This window comes from Trachinotus anak, unplaced genomic scaffold, assembly GCF_046630095.1.
Source record: "Trachinotus anak isolate AG129_WGS33_773 ecotype Australia unplaced genomic scaffold, CSIRO_AGI_Tana_v1 ptg000026l, whole genome shotgun sequence".
NCBI lineage: Eukaryota > Metazoa > Chordata > Actinopteri > Carangiformes > Carangidae > Trachinotus > Trachinotus anak.
The window spans coordinates 813,877-839,011 of record NW_027273877.1 but is presented as its reverse complement, the minus strand read 5'-3'; the positions used below and the strand labels follow the sequence as shown (position 1 = coordinate 839,011).

Below are 25,135 nucleotides of genomic sequence, written 5' to 3'. Positions count from 1 at the left end.
GCGGTTTGCAGCACAGTTCTCCAATGGGCGCATATGTGTTGTGCAACTGCTCCACCGCCAACAACAACATTTTCTTCCATGTCAGCCGCCAAAATGAGAGCAACTGCCATATAATCTGTTTTTAATAGATGCTAATGCAGGAACACCTGTCATAGCAGCGACAGCATTTTTCCCCCAATATAATCCTAAAAAGATTACACATGTTGGGAGCAGGTATTCCTGGATTAATTATTGACAGACTGTGAATTATGTGTTATACCCAAATGTATTTTGGTGTATGTGTTTGTATACAGTATGCTTGTGGTTGTAGCCTTCGTTAATTCTATCCTCAACAATAATAGGTTGCTCACGAGATTGCAGACTCACCTCATTTGACTTTAATTTAGAAATACGGACACAGTTGTGATAAGGCTGCTCATACCTTATGCACTGAAAGGCTTTACGATGCACTGATAGCATGAAATTACCTGTTGTTGAGGAAAAGAGCTTACATTAGATCACTTTAATGTATAACTTCTTATGCTTTTATGCAATTTCTGGGGTATTATTGTGTTTTATCCTTGGTTTATGATACTTAGATTTTTACTCAACCTACAACAACACAACTCATGACTACAATTTACTAAAAATAAAGTCAGAGAACCACCAAACGAGTGACAAAAGGAATTCATAAAAACAAATTAATTAAAATTAGTTCAAACTGTCCTCACGTGAAAAATAACAGCTGTGGTCATTGGTTACCGTGCTAACAACAACCTAGGCTCTCAGGAGCAAGGCACCAGTGGTGCCCTGGCCACAAAACATTTTATAAAGGAGGTTGGACTGAATTTTATGGTGTACAAAGCATCTGAGTTTGTTGCATTGGGAGGGGAACTTCTAGTAACCACAGGCTTTCTCTAAATTAGTCTTCTTTTTCATTAGAATCTAAACTTTTCTGCGTCAACTCAACCACCACCTTCACTCCACTTCACCCCTTCCCTGTGGATGACAGCCGGAGCCACAAATAAGTGAGGCTTCACCTGACAAGCCACCAAGGGGGGTGAGGAGATGGGTATAGGTACAGGAGAATTGGGGGAGGATGAGAGGAGGGGGGTCCTGCTATTTCAGACCTTCTAAGGAGCTCATTAAGTGAAGGTGTGATCAGCACGCCTCCGCTTAGGTGATGCTACCGGCTTCCACACCTTTGCTTGCCACACCGCAAGTGAGTCAATTTTATTCACTGTTAAAGGAAGAGGAGGAGGAGGGAGAGCGAGCGTGTGTGTGTCTTTCCGTGTGTGTGTTGCAGGTGGGAGGGAGCACACTTAGCCAACAGGCCCTTTTCTTTTTCCCCTCCATCTCCCAGAAGGCTCACCTCGACTTTCAATTGTCAGACTTGTTAGTGAGCCTGTCTGACATCGGGGCCGTCAAGTTATCGTGTGGATTGCACTTTACGACGTGTGGTATGATAATATTTTTACCTTTCCAGTGAGTGAAGAGCGGTTTGCTCCTCTATCTGCAATTCCCTCCAGCCCTGAGCCCCCTCCCATCCTTTCTTTACCTCTACTGGAGATTTTTTTTATTTGACTTGAGGATGTACTCGTGCCTCACCGCGCCATCCTTATTCCCAGCAGCACTGGAATCAGGCGCAAAGGAGACGTTGACGGATGTCTTCTTCCATCCGCCGGAGAGCTGTCGCCCCGGACAACGCCGACGATGACGAGGAGCCTCTGACACGCTCTACTCCAGCTTTGCGTCTCTTGACACGAGCCTCCTGCCGCCATTGCTGTTGCGGGCCGCCACCAGGGAGGATACTGGGATACGCTGCAGTGATTCACCTATTACAGCTGGTTTTGGAAATGTGTCACACACACACACACACACCTTGACTGTGGCATACACACATATACACACAGCTCCTGGATAAGCTGCTGCCAGCAACAGCAGAGGGGGCAGGCCTCATGTGCACAGAGCAGATGTACGAGACAGGAGGAAAGAAATGAAAAAAGGGGAAAAAAAGAGACAGCAAGCGTGTGTTATTCTGCAGACAGCTGAGAAATACACACCGATGTCTAAATCTACCTTCCTCCCACAAGCACAATGGAGAGATTACTCGCAAACTGCCAGGTAGACAACAAGACGTGAGCTGTCAAACCCCTTGTAGCTCATTGCTGCGAGAGCTAATCAGGTTTGAAGCACACCCAGGTACACTATCTTTTGCTTTTGAGTGCACACGTTTCTTGACATTAATCCCCCCTAAGCCTTTGCAGCTAATGTAATCTAATTAATGACTTTTTTCCCTGAGCCTGCTGCAAACTTGAACTTCACACACTATGTATCCATGTTTATCACAGAGTCACAAAATTTTGAAAGTGTGAGTTCAACACAGTTGGTCCAACCCTTTGCAAATAAACTAGTTATTCATTAACCTATTTAACAAAAAAAATGCCGGCAAACAAAAATAAATTATTGTATTTTAATACCAGTTTCTCTTTTGCTACCTGAAATAGGCAGTTTTTTTCCAGTCAATTCCTGCTGTACCAATACATTTATTTGAAAGTCCAATTAAAACTACCATAAGGCAGATGGTGTACCAGTGGTGCAGTTCTGAACACCCAATTTCTTTCTCTATAACATGGCATGGTTGTAAAACTACTCAGAACCTGTGGAAAAATGAAACTTTCCATATTTTCACAGTTTTACAGCCCATTCCTTTATTTTATGTACTTTATGACTCTCTTAAAAAATTATTTCTGCCGAACAATGCCAGAAGAATTAAAGTAAGAATTGAACCTGGATCGTAAATCTACTAAAAATAAACGAGAATACATGATGCTTTACCTTTTTGCTGTGTCCCGGACCTGCCATATTCATGTATAATTTCCCATGAGACACATCTTCTAACCATGTCATACCTCAACAAGGCTTTAATCTCTGCATCAGGAGACTGACATTATAATTAAAATTGGAACATGCTCTGTCTTTCCATAAAACAATACTTAGGTGGTTTTGATACCTGATTACAAATGAGTTTGGATACATTTGGAGACCTGCTCCACCTCACTGCATGAAAGCTTTCATCTGTGCTATTTTGCTAAAAGTTTGTACATGCCGGTTATTTCCAGCGTATTTGGAGGACAAGTAAGCAGTGTTAATTTAAAGCCACAGAGCTGGAGGGGCTCCTCATGCTAGAAGTATCAGCATCAGTTGTGCTGTAAATATAAATAATTCAACACATTCAGATTAGGTTCTGTACCTTAAGCATGAGGTCTGTGAATATTTCATTAAAACGTGCATTTTGCCAAATTAGCCCAAGCTTTCATATACGTCATAAAGCAACTCTAAGTCGTTCCACTTTACTACCTTATTTACCTTCTTTTGCTACATTAGTTACTTTACTACTGAGTATTGCTTGGACGATATAACACTGGGTTTATATCCCAACCTGAGTTATTTCTGCCTTATACACATACAGAATGTTTTTTGTACTGTTTTACAGGCTTGGATGAGTTTTACTGAGCATGTTTTGTGGTTGGCTTTGGTCAGAGGAACAGGAAAGAGCTTCTCCCCTTGACCCCTTAGAAATTAAATAAAGCATTTTTCTAGTTATAAAATGTTTTAGCAGTTGACTGGTTCTGTTTACATCATAAGAGTCGAGTAACTCCGAACTGTGACGCTGATTGATTTTAAAATCAATGTAATGATTAAAATACATTTTAATACATACAAAGTCAAACATGATCAGTTGTAATATTTCATTGTATTGAATTGGTGACTTGCGATTTAGGGTTTGTCTTGAAAAAACAAGAGGTTGATCTCAATGAGTCTTTGTAATGGATTAAGTCTTAATTCATTAACTGAGGAACTAAACATCAATATCTCAGCGTTTGAGATCAGCAGATACAGGAACATCAACCATCAACTCCCACGACTGTAGTGGAAGATTTCTTTCTTTGGTTCAACCAGAACCAACCTGCAGCTTTCACCAACTGAACTGTTATTGTTCCTCAGATGAACTGCCAGCAAACATTTTCATGTGAACCACAGTGAAAACTGTCACAGGAACATAATTGTCACACATTTCCTGCCCAAGCTTTACGAACCTTTGTGATACTGTGTTTGCAAAAACAGAGCTGCCATTTGGCTGCCACTGTAATCCAAAGTTTTTCCTTTGAGAAGGTGAAATGAAACCCCCACTTGTTCTCTCCTTCTGCTCTCTTCCATCCTGACCCTACACCTTTGCAGTGAACACACGTTTACTTTTTTTATTGTATGACAGGAACTGTCACCATGGATTGAAGTGGCACACCGCTGTGGAGAAAAATAGATTTTCAGTTCACACAAATACTATTATCCACGGCAGGTCTGTCTTCCCTGGCTCATCCTGTGAGCTCCTTCTCCCTCCCTTAGCAATTTCCACAAACAAACATTTTTGCCCGCTCTGTACAAAATAGATCAAGAAAGCACGCAATTATCTCTAAAAACTGGAACAGATTTTTATTAAATTAACCTTATTAGTGCATTACGGTAAGCAAATGCCAAAAAAAGGAGTTCCTCATTTGCATTAAGATAGATTTTTCAGGTTGGCTGCACAATTTAATTAAAGAAAAGATTAAGAATCATTAACCAAGCTGCTCTACCTTGCAGTAGCGACAGGCTCACATCTGACTCAGGTTAACAGAAACCCAGATGGTGGCTCTCTAACTGTTGAATCTCCGTAACCGAATCAGAATGATCCCATTAGTTTCCAGGGGTGGGGTGGGGGAGAAAAGTGAGGGAATTCTGGAAATTTGCAACACTTGCACATGGTACAGCCGGCAGCCAAGTTTCATTTGAAGTCCCTGGTTGAATTTCTGATTTTTGTGTGGCTGGGGAAAAGGGGGGGTCAGGGGTGACTCAGGTGGCCGAGGTTTATTTCAGGCCCTAAAATCCAAAGAGAATGAGTGTAAAGATGAAAAGCTTATCTGTAACACTTTCCATCCCAACCGTAAACATAATGATCATCAATTTAAATGGCATCAAATAAGGATTTTAGTGAGCTGCTAGCAGGTCAAAAGTGCCTTTCTCTTTATTAGAGTAGCTATGAAATACCTGCATCTTTTTAACAAAACCATTCTGAGTATTGGAATCAGCTGATTGAAGCTTAAATGCAAAAGCTCCGTTACGCAGCCTTTCAGCTACATCCTGGTTGTGTTCGCTGTCTCAGCTAATGCAGGAATCATGAGCTTGGTAGCCTGCGAGTCAGCCATAACGACACCTTCCGCCAGCTACTACTAGCTCGACCAGAAGTGAGCTCATGTATTGATTCACAGCCATGACCTCCTGTTTTAGTGCATATTTCAATTAAAAAGTATTAGAAAAAGTTACATACTGCAGCTTTAACCACGGCCGGCTAATAGAAACACTGCTGCATTGTGTTTGGATAAGCAAGAGTCATTATTCTAGTGCTGTTCCACCACATTGTCTTGTACATTATTAAACTACCAGACTATGAAATGCAACATCACTCTCATAAACTGTTTGTGATTGCTCTCAATATTTATTTATCATCCACATCAGGACCGTGACATAACCTTTTTCAGGAGTGAGTGCAGGCCTGTGTTGTTGATTGAAGATTTTACTCTACTGGCAAATTGTATTGTATCTGCATTGTGTTATGGTTTGTCCTGCTACTACAATAGTGTTTAACACTGGTATAAAATAGCAGCTAAAGAAATAAGTGCTTACGCTTTGATTTTCAGCCACTGTGGCCCAATTTCACATTTACTGTTGCTAAAATGTGGTTTATTTGTTATTGACAAGAAGAGGCAAATACACACCAAACCATAAATTCAAACTCAAGGGAGCTGTTAGGTTGGTGTCTCCTTAAACATCCTTGATTTCCATTGATACATCATTGTATATCCAACTTTAGTTTGGCACACAGCAAATGAATAGGCTTGAATTCTAAGCTTGCCAACATTGTAAACTACCAAAAGTGAAGAATACAGAGGTTACTGCCACTAGAACCTGCTGGCAGTAGCACATATTTGCATCCTTGTGAATAATTATACTGTATGAAAAAGAAGTGACAGAAAAAAGAACAAGAAACGAGCAGAAAAGCTAGTTTAGTATTAACCTCTTTCATGTCTGAGTTTTTATATCTACTGTGATGGAACTAAGTCAGCGGTCACAGGTCTGATGCACAAACAGAGCAAGCCAAGTGGAGAGGATTTGACAGTCCTCTCTGACCACCGTAGGGTTAAAGAATTTGGTATGCAAATTATTCGGGAAGGATGTTGTTAAAAGTGTGAGAGAGAAAGAGACAGTGAGAGGAAGAGAGGAGAAAAAAAAGGGAGGTACACATCCAAACCCCTAATCCTCTTGCTTTCGCCAAAATGACAAATGCAGGAACTGAGGCATAAAAGAATCACTCATGTATGGCGCACTTGAGTATTACTGCGAGGCACCTGCATTGGAATGAACAGATACAAATAAATACAAAATAATGCAGGGGAGGTGGCGGAGGGGGAGAGGAGAAGGGGGGGGGGGGGGGGGGGGGGGGATCACTAAGAAGCTTAAAAGAGTCTTCGGCGTTTGAATGCAATCAAGCGCCATTGAAATGATACCAGGTGTCTGGCAGGTGGAGGGAAACAGATGCGCCGGGGTTGGCAGCCTCAGCGGCGTACAGGTGTGAAAAAACGTGCCTGCTCCCTAATTACCGATTTAAATGCTTAATTTCTGTGTTTCAATATTGATTGCTACCTTTCTGCTCCTATTTCCCTACGGAGAGGACCGAGTATTTGTAGGGAGGCCTTGTCGGTGTGTTTTCTTTCCTTTCTTCTCCCTCTTTCTCTTTTCTTTTTTTTTTTTAATACCCCCAAACAAATCTCGGCTTTTCTCCCGAGCGTTGCTCTGTGTTCATGTTTGGAATCCTTCCCAAATCATTCCTGAGTGATTAAAGGGGGGATGTCTTCCTTATTTGATGGCAGGGCAGCAGAAAGGCCCGCTTGCGGCGTCGCTCCTCTTCTCCCTTTTTAGATTGGATCATATACTGGTAATGGGACGCACAATCAATGGCCGCGCATTGATGCCAAAAGCTGCCCCCCCCCCCACCTCCTCCTTTCAGTGGATCCAGATGGATCTTTATCTGGCGATGTATTGATGAAAATCGCTCCTCTCGTTTGCTGGCCCTCCTTCCTTCCTCCACAGGCAAATGATAGACTCATGTACCTGCTGTAATTTCTACTTCAGTTTGAGATTTATAACCTGCTGTGCTGCAGATTGTGAATGAGCCGGAGGATGATGATGGTGCTGAGGATGAAGATAATGGTGACACTCATGATAGCTGATGAATCTGAATAAATATGTGGGGAAACGTGTGTGTGTGCACTTCACTGTTAGCTGGACACCTATATGCTCTTTTGTGTCCTGTGTCAACACAAAGAGGGAGAATTCTTTTTCATATCATCAAAGCCATTGATTGGTGAAACCTGACACATTCAGTCTAACCCTGTTACCAATGGCAACGCCCCCAATTACGCAGTCTCCCTCCTCTACCTTCATGACACTCACCTCATGACACTAATGCACATGTTCTTCTGAACAAACCCCTTTACCTCTTGTTAAGGGTTTATACATCATGCAGGATTGACAACGAGGCCATTAGATGAGCACTGAGGGACATTTACACTTAATGAACAGTTTATTTACACACACACGTGCTCGTGAGCTGTCTGATACTTTTAGCAGCTACGTAGCTGGTCTGAAATTTTTCATAGATATTTGGTAGATTTTTGTGTTTATTTAATTCAGATTTAATGGATTATCATATCTCTGCGTAACAACTTCTACTATCGAGTTCAAATTAAATGTTAAACAAGACTGAAGCAAGTGGGAGCCTCAACAGCCAGTGGTCTCCTTCTGTACAGATGTGGCAACCACTGGAAAGTCAAAGTCCATTCAGTTTGGAGGAGATTTTCCATCAAGGAGTTAAGTTGCTTCATTGACAGTTGTCTCAATCTGTTAATTGGCCTTTAAAACCATATTTTAGGAGCCTGTGTATGATGTGGATCATGTTACACGAAGCATTTATGGTCTAAAACTACGTATGATATAGGTTGCTTTTCATTTTGGCTATTGGTGCTCAACCAGTTTTATTGATTGATCTGTGTTGTATTCAGATCAGCTACCATTTACCACATTTTGCTTTTTGTTTTCACCGCACAAATTAAGCTGGCTGTGTGAAATGAAAGAATGGCGCCTTGTAATACCTTCAGACTCCGTTCAAAGAGTCATGGAAAAGTTAACTTTAATCCCAAAATGACTCTCAGACCATCACAACTACCATTATTTTTTTCTTCTTGTCTCCTACTATTTGATGGGAAACTGTTTTATTTCCTGGAGGTAGCATGTCAGGAACACCGCAGGGCAGTGCATGCTGGGCCCGGTCCAGGCCCACCGCGGCGGCTCCCGTTGCAGGCCAACAGCTGCCTTTCCCAGGTGGCCTGACATTTGAGTCGCAGCCGGCCAGATTAGATGGAAGGTGTACGAAGAGGGACAGAAGGCAGGAGGATGATGAAGGGGGGAGACAGAGGGGGTGGAGGGGAGGGAAGGGGGAAGGCAGGACGATTAACTTAGTGCCAGGTCCTTGTGCGTACAGGGTTGGAAGGCGGGGGAGCCCAGGGGACAACCTGAGCCCCTGGATTTCTGTCCAGATGGCTGGCCAGGGCACCCCAAAGGACCCCCTCTTATTGATTTAGGAGGGAAAACAGAGAACCTGGCTTTGCTTTGGGCCCCGGCGAGCACCAACTGTACCATACAAGACCTGCATGGCTGCTCCTCTCCTCCTTCCTTTTTTCTTTTTCATCCTCATCTCAGGTTATCTGCACCGACCCGGGGGGAAGTGAGAAGGGGATGTGCGAGGAAGTGGGGAGCTAGGGCGAGATATGAATATAAGTCGACTGATTTAGCAGGTCAGATGTAAAGCGGGTCACACTTTTGCAGGTCTAATCCCCTTTTCTTTGCGGTCAAATTGTGCGCTGATATGAGACGGTACCGGCTCCCTGGAACCAAATAGAGCCTGAACGGTGCAGGTCTCTGTTTATACAAAGAGCTTCTCAGCTAGTGAGCAGCTGAGAGGAGATGTGCAAGATAAGATTTGTAGGAACACATGAAAGGGGACATGGGTATAAATATGTATGCACCCCTTGGAGTGGAGCCCTTTTTGTATGCCCATTAGGACAGTTTTTGTGATACCGTCTATCTGTTGTCAATGTGTTAACACTTATAGCTTTGCCACCCAGTCAATTATATTCCAGACATTACAATAGGAAATATAACTGACTGAACATACAGTCAGTGCTGCATAATATGAATAATTTACAGCAGATCATACAGACAGCTCCTGCAAGACTGTTTAGAAACAAATATAAGAGAAATATGGCAGATCTGAGGAGTTTAACACCAACTCTAACCAAGTGATCAGTATTTATTTTTTCCTCCCACACTTTAGATACTTCTAAAGCTTTTGAACAATGTTTTGTTCCATATTGACTCAAAAATATTTCAAATATGTTACAAAATGTGAATCCTTCAAGTGTACAGTTACATTTGGTAATTTAAGTCCACTAAGAAACTGAAATTTGACACATTGGTTATTGATATGATTTAAGTTTCATAAATTCAGTATTTCCAAAAGTCCCATACACGCATCTTGTTCTTTGATTTCATTGCACAGAGCTTACAAAGAGTTAACTGCAGCTCGGTGTATTAGGATCTCGTAGCATATGATATTTGTCAATATTGTCGATGAGCTATGAAACAGATCCCCTTCAGCGAGGGACGGGAGCAGGGAGGTATCTGTAACCGGACGCCCACACACCGCAAAGACTATTGACTGACAAGGTGGACCTCTTTGTGTTCTTTGGAAGACGACTACATCCACGTTGTTTTTGTGTACTGGGTCCTGCGCTGTGCTAATGAGCCTAATGAGCTGCTGTTTACATGTTTGTGCTTATTTGGTGTAGACACCTTAGGCATGAAAAGATTTTTGAGTGAGTTGTGTAGGCATGTACTGATTGTATATAATGTATTGTATGTAGGGTATGGATGCCTGCACCTTTATGCTTGCCTGTGTCAGAGCCTGTGGAGGTGTGGTGTTACGGGTGTTGTGTGCTTGATAATTAGAGCTCGATCCTGCCCACATCAGATTTTTTTTAAAAGCTGGCTCACATTGTTTTTATGGTGTAACCCACATCAAGCAGTGCACTAATTTGAACTGTTGAGAGAAGACAACATGGAGAGGAGCTGTAATAAATCATCACACATCTGTCTTTGTATCTATAGACCCAGAATCAATAAACAGCTTTCCTTGAACATGTGGTTATCATTAAACACAAAGTTAGACTCATATCTGAAGAATATCTGCACAGGGTTTTTCACATGTTGACTATTTCGGGTCAGGTGATCACAGTTCCCTCCATTTCTGCCAAGACTAATGTTACATGACGCATGGAAACCTGACCAATCATAGCTGGTAACCTTCCACAGCCAGCGTTACATTGGTGTTTGGGCTGGAGGGACCAGACTCCCTGAGTCCAGAGGCACGTTGTAGATGTTGCTAAACACTCACACACTTTCTGTCGAGTCTGTCCTGAACACAACATATGTTTTTCTGAACTGAACTAGACAGGAAGCAACAGTTTGTCATGCCTGACACTCAGGTTCATACTGTGTGGTCTTAGTATTTGTTTAGACGCAAAAAAACATTGACAGGACAGCTAACCTGTACCGTTAAAGAATATGTATTACATATGCATAATATACATATGTGTTAGACCCAGTACTCCACAAGTAATTCATGTGAGGTTGCATGTTCCTGTGGATGTCAGAGATAGAGGATGTAATCCTAGTTTACTGATTCTCATCCATTTTATGCAGTGCTTGTTTTACTAAATTGAGGGATCTCCCTAAATACCAGTGAAGACAGCTATTTGGCTTTCTTTCCTTTGTTGTCTCTTGTTTTCCTCCATGCTAACACAGGCTCAAGATGCCAACATTTTTGACAACTGTCTCTGGTGAATGAGCACTCAGATTCAAGTCACACACAGTGTGATGCATGCCATGGGATCCGGTTTTGTTCCAAATATCCACATGGTTCAGATAAGAACAGAAAAATGTGACTGTCTACTTCGATTAGAATAAAATCTCCATCTCATGTGAGAGACAGAATCTGATTTAGCGGATATGAAGACATATTTTTGTTCCCCTTACTCACTCGGTGTCAGTAGCTATGAGAAGTGTGTGCTGCTGGTGAGTCTCTGTGTGTGTTTGTGGAAACGTTGAAGCGTGTGTGTGTGTGTGTGTGTGTGTGTGTGTGTGTGTGTGTGTGTGTGTGTGTGTGTGTGTGGTGATAATTGAAGCCCACTTGCTCCTGTGGGACTGCACTGATGTGAGCCTCTGGCTGCAGTGTGGTTTGATGCTGAAAGGTGTGTATTGTTTTATCACTCACAAGTGTTGCTGTGGAAAAGGGGTGTGACAGTGCTGCTAAAACCTGAACCGAGTTCAGACCTGTTTGTGGACCTCTGGAGGAAAACTCAGAACAATGGGCAGTTCTGTCTTCTTCCTCTTCCCCCTATTTTTATTTGCACCTTATATCTACCAGGGGAAAGGTTTGCTGTTTTGTTCCAGTAACATCTCGCTTGACTTTATGTAGGTGTAAAGCTTCAGAGACAAATGATGATGATTCACTTCCTTCCACTTTCACTATTGTTGGGATCCAACCAACAATAGTGAAAGTGGACCATGGGGCCAAAACAGAATCCTTCCTGCTAAAGAAGCATTAGGAGTTGCAGCATATTAATCATCCCCTGCTCATTTATTATTTATTATTATTTATGTCAGTAATGTTTCATGCAGAAAATGAGTATGTAAGTATAACTGGGAGGAGACCGGGCTGATATAATTAAACAAAAATAAAACAAAAACAATAAAACTATTTATTTTGTTGTTTGATAATTTTTCAAAACTGTAAATCAACTGTCGACACACTGGGCTCGATGTCAAGTCTTTTTCCATCCATTAAGGTTATTTTGTGCTACATGGTTGTAAAATCGCTGCACATCAGCCTCTGTAATGCCTCTGGATGTCCCTTCCCTCCCTGTGCACTGTAAAGCTAATGTCTTCATGGCAGTGTGCTCAGATATGGGATTTATAGGTCACAGTTGCAAACACAGCTAAGGGCAATATACTATTGTTCTATATTCCTCAGTACAAGGTGTATTAAACACACATATGCTCCTAAATGAATATTTAGATTACTACCCTTTATTATTAGTCTGTCCTGGAAACATTTGAATATCACCTCCAGCATTGTTTTGCTTATCTACCCCACCACCACCGCAGCCCTCCTATACCCCTCTGTTTTTTTCTGGGGGAAACGCCACAGTGTGTTCAGTGATGTATAATCACCTTGAAATTAATTAATCGTAACACAACAACGCCGGCGATAGCATCAGTGCCCGTGTGGTTCCCGCTTTTGTCTGGCCATCCGCTCTTTCTTCAGGTTGCTGAGGTTGCTGTCCTGGACGCCATTGAGCTAAAATGGCTGCTATCTCGAAGCTGTATGTGTGGGGTCTCAGTGAGTAATTAATCTCAATGAAGCCCATAGCTGAGGTAGGTATGACGGCCCAGAATTCAATTACCCCCCCACTGCCGCCGCCGCCACCATCGTGCACCGACGCTTTAACGGGAGGAAATATGCCGCCTCTATTTTCCCAGGTTAATATGAGCCACCTGAGCCTTATCATCATTTAACCAGTGTGGAGATATTGTCATAACACATGCAGGCTCCTGGTTTTACTTTAGTCTTTGGCATTAGTGGCCCTCAATGCATTTTTAATTCGAGCTCAAATTACACTGCAGAATATGAATGTTTGCTCACTTCTTAGGAACATACAATGTGCACATATGAATGAGAGTGATATGCATAGTTTACTCTGCAAATGTATGTTTTGGGCAGTTAAGTTCTGCAAGTGCTAATTACACAATTTTCAGATTCAATGTTGTTAATGAAGAGAAGAAACAGCGTAAACTGGTCCATCTGAAGCTAAATGTGTCATTTCACTGTGAAAATACAACAGAGCAGATTCACAGCAATCCACCACGATGGGGTATCATACTGTGGGCAATGTGGGAGTCTTGTGCACATCCAGTGATGGGTAGGTAAATGCTGGATGTAAAGTAGATTAGATTACATATGCATTACAATATGGCAAATGCACAAAAATATTTGAAAATAATCAAATTAATGTTGAATAAAATGTGAAATAAGAATGAGATCTAATCACATCATCACTATACAGTTCACTTAGAATGGAATCATGATAATTCATTGAATTATTGAACAGTTTAAAGTAACATTAAGCAATTACTAACCTTAGAGCCAATCATATAATTGTTGGGCAGACCCTCTGCCCCTCAGCTGTCATCTACCCTGTAGCCAGAGTAACTAAAGAATAGATGGATTTACTCTGTTAGACTTTCCTTCTTGCTTTCTGCTGTGGCTGGTGCTGCTGTGACCAATTACTCTGTGGCCACTAGCATCAACCTGTCACAATAAAAGCCCACAGGAAGTGATATGAATACAACACAACGCCCCCACATCACAGAAGCACCATTTTTAGTCAATCAGAAGTGTGAGAGGTCATCCACAATGTGTGTTTTAACAGCTATTAGTTGATCAGAAGTGATCCAAACATCCACTCAGTAGTTGTTTCTTTAAGTGATGAGGGCTTTGTTATTGGAAATGATGGTTCCTCAGTCAGTTTTGTTTGCACAATAAGCTGACTCTGGTGTTTGGAATGAACACTATTGGATATTGACCAATATTCTCATCCTTATTGATTTCTGGTTGACAATACACTGTATTTCCACTTTAATTATTTGCATGGCTGCTTTTTGCAGAGATGGACATCAATATCACAGAATCTAGTGAATCACACTGAACCTACAGCCATTAAAAGGAAGCTCCTGTACCAGCGGTCTCTGGAGATGACACGTGTGGTGGATCAGGAGGAGGTTTGAAGAGCTAAAGGATGATTTCCAATAAAGCTAGATTCATCTTTAGGTGTCTCTAAAATCAACAAGATTATCTTTGTAAGGTTTCATTTGTCAAAAGGTGACTGTTTAGCTGTTAAGAGATTTGTAAGAGTTTAATTAAACACTAATGGGAAATAATTTCACTTTGCAGAATATATATATATATATATATATATATATACACACACACACATATATATATAATTTAAAGAAATATATAAATAGTGTTCTGGCATTTTAAATTTCAAGTAAAATACACTGGGCAGAGCAGCGTATCAGAGCATTAGTCATTTTAGATCTTCGCCTCGATGAAGGTGAAGAACATGTATAGTGTGTGGACTTGAAGTAAACCACTGAGTGAGCGTTCATCTTGCAGTTTTTCAGCACCTCTACCTCTTAAGTTCCCACTATGTGCAAAGCGGTTTTTCTCTTTTCGATGTGCATGTTTAAAAATTGTCATTTCAAGACTTGACAATTCTGATTCTGTATTTAAAGCAGCACATTCCCACAGCACCTTAGACCTTAGATCAGGTTCTAGTGTTGAGGAAACATATTGTAGGACGGCAGCCTAACGTCACGTCAGGCTCTCACTTTAACCTCTACAGTTCTACCTGGTTATGGCATAAATCAGGTAAAACGAAGGGAGAAAGGTTGTTCTGATAGTGTGTGTGTGTGTGTGTGTGTGTGTGTGTGTGTGTGTGTGTGTGTGTGTGTGTGTGTGTGTGTGTGTGTTCATGTGTGGGTGGGATGTTGGGTGTCACATGTCTCCAGATGAGCTCTATGCAAAACAAAAACGTTAATACACGCAGCGAGCGTGACGGCGGGCGGCGCACCTTCCCATAAATCACTGTGGTTTTAATCATACCTGTCTCGCCATCTCTTTGCCGCCATCCCTGGAGAAATTGTTTCGCCTGCCCGCCTCACTCTCCCATTCTCTCTCTCTTTCTCTTTCTCTCTGATTCTCTCTATCTCACTTGTGCTCAATTATCTAGCAGCTCTTTCAGTGTTTATTTATTTATCCAAAGTTCATGTACAGTATGCATGCACAAATTTTCTCCTGGGGGAGTGAGAACGGCTCAGCGGAGCGTGGCGGCTAACCACACCGGCAGCAGGGAAGGAAGTAGAGAAGGAGGAGGAGGAGGAGAAAGGGAAGGAGAAAGGGGCAGGAGAAGCAGATTAAAGGTTTAGTTGAAAATGTTCTTGGAGGCAGACCTAAAGGTTGCTGGTTTGTTTCCCAACACCCACAAGGAACATATCAGTCCTCTACGAGCGATTGTTGATTAGTTGCCTTTGAGCGAGGTGCAATTTTCCAACCTCCCTACCCCATCTGTGGCGACAAGCCCATTGGTTCCTTCTGCAGACATAAACAGTGACTCAAATAAGTTTGAGGGCAGTGTAGCTTTGAACAAATGTTACTCAAACAGGAGGGAAAGGTGCATTTGTTGCTGCAGATTAATACACATCCTATGCTGTATTGACGGCAGCAGTATGTAGTGTATGTGGGATACTGTAAACTATCGTGCATGTGTTTGTGGTAATGAGCGAACGTGTCGCCCAGTGCAAGGGTGTAGCTCATTAATGTTGCTTTAATTGTTCTTGGACAACAATGGAGCTCAGTGGTAGAAGAGGAATAAGATACACAGACAGTATTTGTTAGAAGGATACATACATTGTCAGTTTTGGTCTTTTAATGACTGCTGACATTCTTACTTCCTTGTTTTCTTCATGTTTCACAAACTTATAAACACACAGTTAAACACATTACTTCCTGTGTACCAGGGGATTTTTCCTGGGAACACTATCTGGCACAAAGAGTTTAGAAGAGCAACTGTAAAAGCTTTTATGAGTCGAAACAGAGTGAATTACTGTTGTGCAACCAGCATCACGTTGGCAAAACAGACTTTGTATTTACATAAAAATGTCAGAGGGTGACACAGAAAAAAACCATCAGAATCTTCCACAAAACAATGGAGAAAGAAAATTCAGAAGAAGGTGAAGTGGGCAACACAGGGCTTCAGAAAAGAGAATAGAGGAAGAGGGACTTGCAGAGGAGCAGGGGATTTTCCTTTTTTTTTAATAGACATTGAAAAACACAAGGGAGTTGACGGTTTCCACTGAGGGAGAGGCAGGTAAAGGCTGCCTGGAAGCTAATTAGAGGCCATATCACAACAGCAGCAGGGCCTGAGCCACTTTCACTCAGCACCGAGGTAAACAAAGTGCTTGGCTGCTTGTTGCTGTGACAGGCCAGATAAAGTGGTATTTACCTTTCAGTTGTTGGTTTCTTTTACAGCCCCGTACTGCACGTATGTACAGTGTGTTTGCCAGGGTTTATTTTGCAACAGAAAGTCAACAGAGAGACAGAGAGAGAGAGAGAGGGAGGAAGAAACAGAGAGAGAAAAGTGGATGCACAATGCAATTATAGACTTAGCTGGAATGGAAATGAGGGAGACAGAGGCTGAGGTTGGAGAGGAGTGTTAGCAGAGCAGGACATTAAAGTCTAAAGCCTTATTTACACAGGACTAATATTACCTGGGGATGTTCAGCGATTTGTAAAAAGTGCAGAGATAGTAGAGGATCCCATGCAAATCTGCTTAGTCTCTGAAGTAAAAATTAAACTGCTGTTTATTCTCTGCTGTTTTGGTTATCCTCATCACTCAACGCTTATACAATGTATAATTTCTGCTTTGAGAGAGAGAGAGAGAGAGGTTGTCAGACAACTTCAAGGAGTCACCTGCCTAAGAAATAGTTGGACACATACCCCCCATAAAGTCAAGTCATTGTTACTTTTTGTTTTTTTTTTTTACAAATAAAATACACAAGACATAAGATGTTAATCAGTGATTTAATGCACAGACAAGAGAATGATATCAAGACGGGAGTGAACATAATCTAGGCAGCAGTTACGTCGTGTCCTTGATTCACTTTTTGGACGACACTTTTATATTTTTAGATTCAGGAATTCAGGCAAGTAAATAGTCATTTTAATTAATTTGATCTGATGCCTTGTTAATCTTCTCTGAAGTGTCTGGTCTTTGCAGATTTCCTGAAACTATAGAAGACGTGATTTAAAGATCCTTTGCGCTATAGTCAGGATGTATACATTTTTACCTGTCAACTGTATCAGTATCTGTGTATTAATTACCTCCTCCTTGGCCTTGCCACTTAATGGTCTTGAAAAGGCTCTTGAAGACTTCTTGGCGACATCTGTCTCCCATGTTTTTAACTTGAGAGAATAGCACTGTCAACCGTTCATATAAACCATGTCAGAGCTGCCCGTGGCACCTATCTCCTCAACAAAACAAAGGCCCCCCGCAATTAAGGAGGCCTTTTCTCACCGCCGACAGCTCCCCTGCTTTTTTTTTTCCTCTCTTCCCTTTTTTGCTTTATTCCGACAATTTCCAGCAACTCTAGCAGACACCTTAAGTGGCGCTAAGTGATCAAAGAGGGGAGTGCATATTGGATAACGCAATTAGGCTACCACTGAGAGAGGAGAGTAACAAAGAGAGAGACAAGAGAGGGACTCTGAACAGATAATGGCTTGTAAACAGAGGACATTACTTTACACAGAGATTATTCAGATCCCGACCTGACACCGGATGCTCCAGGGTCTATTAGCAGAGTCATACCCAGTGGGAGAAATAAGACAGGATCACTTTAGTTAGGAAATGGGAGAAAATGGCAGTGTGAGGATTCGTTCTTGCACTAAAAAGTTGATTCTCTGGCTCCTCTAATTGCCAATATTCAAAACAAAACAGTGATAGCTGAGAGGGAATGTGAGGATACCTCGTCAAAGAGGATTTCTGTCTCTCACCCTCCTCCACCCGTCCCCACATTTTTCCTCTCTGCTTGTCATTGGTGTACTTAACAAGAGGACATAAGTGGCTCCTCTCATCATAATGGAGATCCGAGAGTATAAAGAATGTGTGTGTGGTCGTGGCGGTGAGGGGTGAGTGTTGTGGTGAAGAAAGGAAGTGGTGGTTTCCTCCCCCTCTACCCCCCCAGCGCTAAATGACATGGGTCAAACGGTCAAAACGAAATTATCACCGAGGACGGCAGCGGTCGCCAGTCAACCTGCTTACCTGACATTAACCCCAGTCTGAACTAACAGGAGGCCCTGGCTGCCCCAGGGACCCAGATGCTAATTTGAAGCAGAGTTTGCAGTTTGGGGGGGGGGGGGGGGGGGGGGGGGTTGGGTGGGGTAATTGTGGAGATCTAATAGGGATCAGTGCTGTGGGAGCTTTCTATACATCTGCCGTCTGGCTAAGACCCACCACACCTGAGACTCATGGCCTTGGCTGTGGTTGCACTCCCCTGTAGGCTTTGAAGCTTGCTGGGTGCAGCATGGCGCCACTGCTGGCACAAGTGAGGTGTGTGTGTGTGTGTGTGTGTGTGTGTGTGTTGTGGTTTGAATTCCAATTGAATTTTCGAGTGGGAAGACTGTGGCACTGCATTCACATTGCAACTGAGAGTGTCCCAAGGCTGTCAGATCTGATGCTTTCTAATCACAAAGCTTGCATGAATTCATATTTTTACCTCTTCCAGTAATATTGTCTGTTTATTTGTCTGTTTTATTTGTTATTCACAGACAAGTGCCCGGCCCTGATGGGCTTGGAAGACATGAAATATATTGCTGCAGTGGAGAAAATAGATTATCATAAGGAACGTAACTTGTTACATAAAACATTACCTTGAAAACAAAGAACTCAATTCAAAAAAACCCAGTTCAAAATAATAAATAATAAAAATGAATATTAATAATAAATACAAAATAATAATAATGAATACATAATAATAAAATAGATAAATGAATTAAACAGAAAACACAATTTAAGGCTTCTCGTATTTTTGTTTCTTTGTTAGTTAAAAGGTTTTCTTTTAATTGTATCAGATTTCAATTAACTTTCATTTTAACTTCATGAAATATTGACTGTTTTAAGCCACATAAACTGTGACGTGGCAGTGGTGATTGGATGGATAGGCCTGAAATTTTGCAGCATTTATGGTCCTCAGATGGTGAATCTTATTCACTTTGGTAATTTCTTGACTTTTCTTTTAGCACCACCAAGAGGGTGGAGCTCTTGGGTAAAATAAATGGTCTGTTACCTGCAAGTATTACCAGCAGTCCTCCTGTAACATGTGCTCTCACATGTGTATAGCCGTGCAGAAGGGCATCCGTACATTACTTCCCACTCAATATGGAGAAGACTAGATTACATAAATTGATGTGAGGGGCAGCAGAAGGCCTCGGCCTTCTTGTCACGCAGATCACCTCTACACTTGACTCCTGCTCACTCATTGTGCCGGTGTGACGAGGAAGAAGGCCCAGGGAAGCAGCCTCCTGGTCATCTTTAATTCATGCGATTAAATATGCAGGAGAAGCCCTCCTTGTACCAGCTGTTAGACGCTGTTAGTAAGCCATAATTCAAGAGTTCAAATCCGAGCAAATTGAGGGCGAGGTCGGACAGAGCGCCGGCCGGAGAAGCATTATCCCCCAGCTAAGGGATGAGAGAGAGGTTCAGTCAGGTGCAGCGCGAAGCCGAGGCTTGTTAATCCTCACGGCTGGTAAAGATAAAGCAACGCGCTGCCCTTATAAATGTACATACGAGGAGGCAGGCGATGACGAGCTGGAGGTGGACGTAGTGGCAGCCAGAGACACGTGCTGGTAATTTCTTCACTGAAAACTTCCCTGTCATGCAGCGATGCAGAGGTGTTTATTACATCCACTACTGTGGATTTGACCTTTGACCTCTAGTGTCATTACTTTAGATTTTGAAGCTTATTTGCATGAATCTGCCATCAGTCAGTACATTCTTATAAACATACAAACCAACCTAGCTGTGTAGTTAATATACAGACCTGTCTTTTAAATACAGAGAAAATTCAAGAATTTACTATTTAATTTAAATTAGAGAAATTACAAAAAGTGACAGTGTTTATATCTGATGTGATCAATAGAGCATCATTCATCTTGCTGTGTGTGAACGTGTACGTGTGTGTGTCTGTGTGACTATCCACCATGAATTTCTGGGTGTGAAAAAGCACCTCATTGACACGGTGCACCTGCATGAATATAACGGTTATATAACATGTGCGTTTAGGAATATGTGACTGCGTGCAGATCGGTGTGTGTGTGTTTGTGTATGTGTACGGGTGCGCACGTGCGTGTCCGTGTAGGAAATCACCATTTCAATGTAGCTCTGATTAAACTTCCCATTTACGGTTCTGAAAGTACACAGGAACCTTTTCTTGGCAGGTTGCCTCCTGCAGCAGGCCGCAGCCAAGCTCTTTGAAACCCAATCAGTTTTCGGTTCTCAGATCACTATCCGCTTCTTAGTCTCTCCTCGCTCTCTCCTCCTAGATCCGCAGCTCTCGTTGCAGGCTTGAAAAGAAAAAAAAAGACGAAGGAAAAAAAGAAAGGCTGGTGGTTGGTCATCCATCAACACAGCCAGCTGGCGTTGGATCAACACCCACCAAGTCCAGCAGGCACCTGTTGGGAGTCTGCAAGGTGCAGCACACTGCAAAAAATAGACAACCTCACAAGGCACAGTTTCATATCGAGCTTTCCAGAAAAGAAATGAAAAAGATAATTACACTTCTCCTGCAAGGACTGGAAGAATGTCACATGATGACAACTTCACATAGCCAACATCAGTCGAGGATTCATTGTAGAATTGATTATTATGGGTTGTAATGTGCAAGTATGCTGCTCCTCTGGCCATGCCACAATCACTGACGTCAGAGATATGAACTTATTGACACAGTCACTAGTTCTCCAGCGTCAGACTCTCATGGGGAGCATCCACACTTGATAATTATTTCCTGCTGTGAGTAACATCTCCATTTTCATTGTGTGTTGCATTGTGGAACTTTTAAGACCCAGCCCACACACTTACTGGACCATATAAATATAAAGTATATTTATATTCTCAGCTGAACTGATGTGAAACCATTTACAATATCTGAAAACATAAAAGCTTCACTGTGATGTTGGGCTCATTGTTTCTTTACATTTCTGTACGTTGCACTTTGTGCCTCACAGTTGGAGAAGAATTGCAGCATTTTAAAGCCTCAAAATCACAAATGTTTACAAAGTAAAAATGGAAAAAGATAAAGGCACATTAACACTATACACTGGTGCAGAAATAGAGAAGGATAGAGTCTGAGAAAAAGAGATAGAGAGAGTTAGAGTGAGACTCTGACCGCAGTGACCAGAGGAATTAGAGAGAGCTTATCCCTGCGTCAGTATCAACATGTATAAGCCCAATGCTCCATTTCAACCCCAGAAACCTGCCGTCCAATCCATCAAAACATGACTCCCATCGACATAAAACCTCCCTCTCTGCCTGTATTTGTCTTCCTAATTAATTACTTCACATGCCACAGTATGTTTTTCAAATGATAGATGATGGAAAATTATAGCTGCGGTATCCCAGGCACAGCCGGTGGTAGATTTGTGCAGTCAGCTTCCAGCCTGCATTACCTGAGTAGATCTGGCAGAATGCCTGAGCACTCAGACAGGACGGGACAGATTTGATTTTTGGCGTGTAAGAGGCTTTTTTAAAAATGTTTCTAATGCCGGATTTAGTAGGTAAGCACAATCTGTCGTGTTCACCTACGTGATATTATCCAACAAGGACACCGTGGCACATAAACAGCAAAGGAAATTCAGAGTTTTGTGTGCAGGGTTGTATTGTTGTTATTGTTGTTGTTGTTCAGGAAATGACATTGTGAATCAGTTGGTTCAGTTCCTTGTTAAGAGAAACAAGAGACAAGAAAATATTCACGATTGCAACATGAGCAGAATCTGTGAGATAAATAATCCCAGGTGTTTGGACACTTTACTTATTTTTCTCAGTAAATATCTGTATTTACCCAGTGGATAAAATATTTCATATATTATGCCTTTTTGCTTCAAATAGAAATGTAAGTGTGACTGGACTGCTTCATCCTGGTGCATAGGTAAAAGCTGCAGGAAATTTTACTTTCAGCAGTGTTATGTTTTGTTTGATGGTTTATTTTAATAAGTATTTTATTGATTACTCTGTCAAATGTTTTTTAGATCATGAAATTACTTGTTGAGTCTATATAATAAAATACAAAAAAAATGATCATCACAATTTCCCAAGGTAACAACAAGTGTCTTGTTTTGTCCAAAACCCAAAGACATTAAATTTACAAAGACATAAAGCAGCAAATCCTCACATTTGAGAGGCTGTAACCAGAGACAGTTTGGTGTTTTTGATTGATCAATGATTCATCAATCAAAATTGATGTTGTAAATTGATTGACTTACTATTTCAGCTCAGACAGAGTTTAGAAAGTATATGAAAAGTTAAGTGCCTTGTATTGTGGATATTTGAGTATGTACAATGTGCTCTTCACCTTTAGCTGAACAGATTTTTCCACATATCCCTGTTTTTGCTCCGTTACAGGGGTAATAAACAAACTAATCGACAGGAGCCTCACTCTCCTTTATTTTTGATCAGTCGTACGGCCTAAGGCCAGGTTTTTAATCCAGATTCTAGGCCTTTGATTCACAGCGCTGTCCGGTTTTAATAATGCAGGCGTGTTCGCGGGTGGTTTGCCCCCCGCCTCGGGGTCCGTCTCACCCCTCCTCCCGAAGAAGGCCGCTTCCTCGCAGCGATGTTGAAACGGCCAGGGCCAGACAGGAAACGCTCACCGTGAGAGAAAGCCAAGATGGGAAGACTGGGAGCAGTGGGGGTGTGAGAGAGAGGAAATGAAAAGAAAAGGAGAAAAAGTTTCTTTTTTTCATGCTGGGAGCACAAATGAGCATATTAAACACTAAAGTTTATCAGTCTAAATTAAGTCTTGAATTCACAGCTTCTTTAATCTTTTCGCATCTGAAACCATTTCCTCTCTCCCCCACCTTTCCCGCCTCCACATTTCCTCCTGCTAAAACAGTGAAATGAAACCCAGCCCGTGCTGTTGACTCTCCTCATGTTGAAAACACTGAGACACATCATAAAAAATTAATTACTCCTCCAACCCCCCCATCTCCTCATTTCCATAAGATTTCCTTTAAAAAAATGTAAAATTCATTTAAAGTAAGTGGTGACGTTGTCTTTGAAGATCACGACAACTAACATGGATCAAAGCGGAGGTTCTGTACGGATGAGGGCCTGATTAGCATAATGAAATTAACTTAGAGACAAGAATCTCTAATAGGTGCAACAAAAAAACGCATTAACAATATTTAAGCAAAGTGCTGTTTGTGCTTGTAATACAACAATTATGGAACTTGTATCCAATTAACACTTTGTTGATTAACTTCTTTTTTCATACACAACTCATATCGAGTCCTCTTCTCGTTTTGGAAGCATCGTTTTTGCTCTTTTTCAGCCTTTTTCTTCTCAACTTGACACACATGATGATTCTTTGGTGTATTGTTTTTCTTAAATCGGGCCATGAAATCAAACTGAATTTGCATATTCACAGTGATAATTGCAAAGCTGGCAGATAGTTGTGCTATAATTGCAAACTAATGACTGCAAAATTATTTGTGAACTCCCAAGATATTGAGGTTTTCTTTTTTCAGCAGCACCTAATTTGAGTGACAGCTCCAGCAGGTTTAAAAAAGGGTTTATCAGGAAATTTCCCTTTGAAATGACTATTAACCAGAGTCACGGTGCCTTTTCTGTCACAGCGTGTGATCTCTGTACTACAACATCCTGTATGAGCTTTTGAGCTCATAGTTTCTGTCTGAGGAGTTTTTATGCATCCTCCTCTTCCTGTCAGAGAAAATACACACTCGCTCATTTGTTTTCAGGATTGTGACTCTGACTATATGCAGCAACTGTAATATCTAAGAATCAAATACACAAAAGTTTGCAGTTTGACTGGATTAGATTGACCAAATAAACCAGAGGAAAGTGATGATCTTTTATTAATTTCATGTGTCTCTTGTTTTCTCTTTGATGACTGCACTCATTACTGCATCGATTCAAACTTTCCCATTTGTTGCAAACACTCAGTTTGAATCTAAAAGTCTACAGTCGCAGACTCTGTCAGACGTATACCAACATGACGTTTAGTTCTCACTGTTATCACTTCAAGTCTGTGAAAGTGCTGAGCTGTGAAGGAGATGAAATGCACTATGAGACAGAACCGAAAGACCAAAATCGTTGCTGTGAATATGACAAATGGCAAATCTTGGTTCTGTTATCTGTCTGCCAGTGATTTTCTGAACAGAAATATATGCACTATATGAAGATGCCCCACAAAACCTCTTTTAGTCTTTATCAACAAAACCAATTAACGGCAATCAGACGTTCTTAGTGTTGTTGCTGCGGTTTTATCATAACATCCATGCTGCTGTGGAGGAGGAATTGTGAGTAATCTTCTAAGCAAAGTCGAGTTCAGCATCTTAAAGTCCACATGAGCCCTTTGCAAACTGAACACCACGCCAGACTTCACAGGTATGCACCTATTGTGTTGTGTGGGCGTGCATGTGTGGGAAACCACAGAAATGAGAGCCCAGCTCCAGTGTCTCACACACTTTACCTCATGCTCCTGGTAAGTCCTTGAGAGCCCAGGATCGTCCCACTGTGATATTACACTAATTGCTGTCCCATTTCTCAGCCATTACACGTTCCTCACTCAGCCACATAGTGTATGTTGATCACTCAGGTGATGTCGGTTCAAGTCTGTGAAGGGTTCAGTGCTGTGTGCTCACGGTGGACTCTGGATCTGAGCATTTATCTGGTAGCTCTTTCCCTGCTGCACAGGAGGTAACGTCTTTTCTGCTTATTGTTTGTTTAGAAGAAAGAGAAGGAGTAGACACTAACAAGCAAAGACGACCTCCTACAGAAATGAAAGAGGAGAGGAAAGAAAGGAATAAGATGGCGGAGGATGGAGATAAAATGGAAAATAGAATAGATTATTTCCCAGTTTGCTCCCTGTCAACTGAGAGTTGGACTGTGTAAAACCAGGCTGTGATCACACTAATATCAGGAAGTTTGTCCATATATTTTGTAGTCTGTGTGTTGTTTAGTTTGTAATCTGACCAGCACTCCTCTCAGTGGGAGTCGGGTCTATCCCCCGCCTCACTGATAGAGAAAAG

The 25,135-nt window shown here is 41.7% G+C and overlaps 1 long non-coding RNA gene across 5 annotated transcripts in view; it reads left to right on the top strand.

Annotated features, from left to right (window-relative positions):
* LOC139609933 (uncharacterized) overlaps positions 1-25,135 on the top strand; it is a 290,241-nt gene that overhangs the window by 187,511 nt on the left and 77,595 nt on the right. The window contains exon 9 of one of the 5 annotated variants that reach the window (XR_011685417.1): positions 1,611-4,687. The exons of the other annotated variants lie outside the window; for them this stretch is intronic. This is a non-coding gene — a long non-coding RNA (uncharacterized lncRNA). Of the gene's footprint in view, positions 1-1,610; positions 4,688-25,135 lie in introns of those variants that run through there. 5 annotated transcript variants of the gene reach the window in all.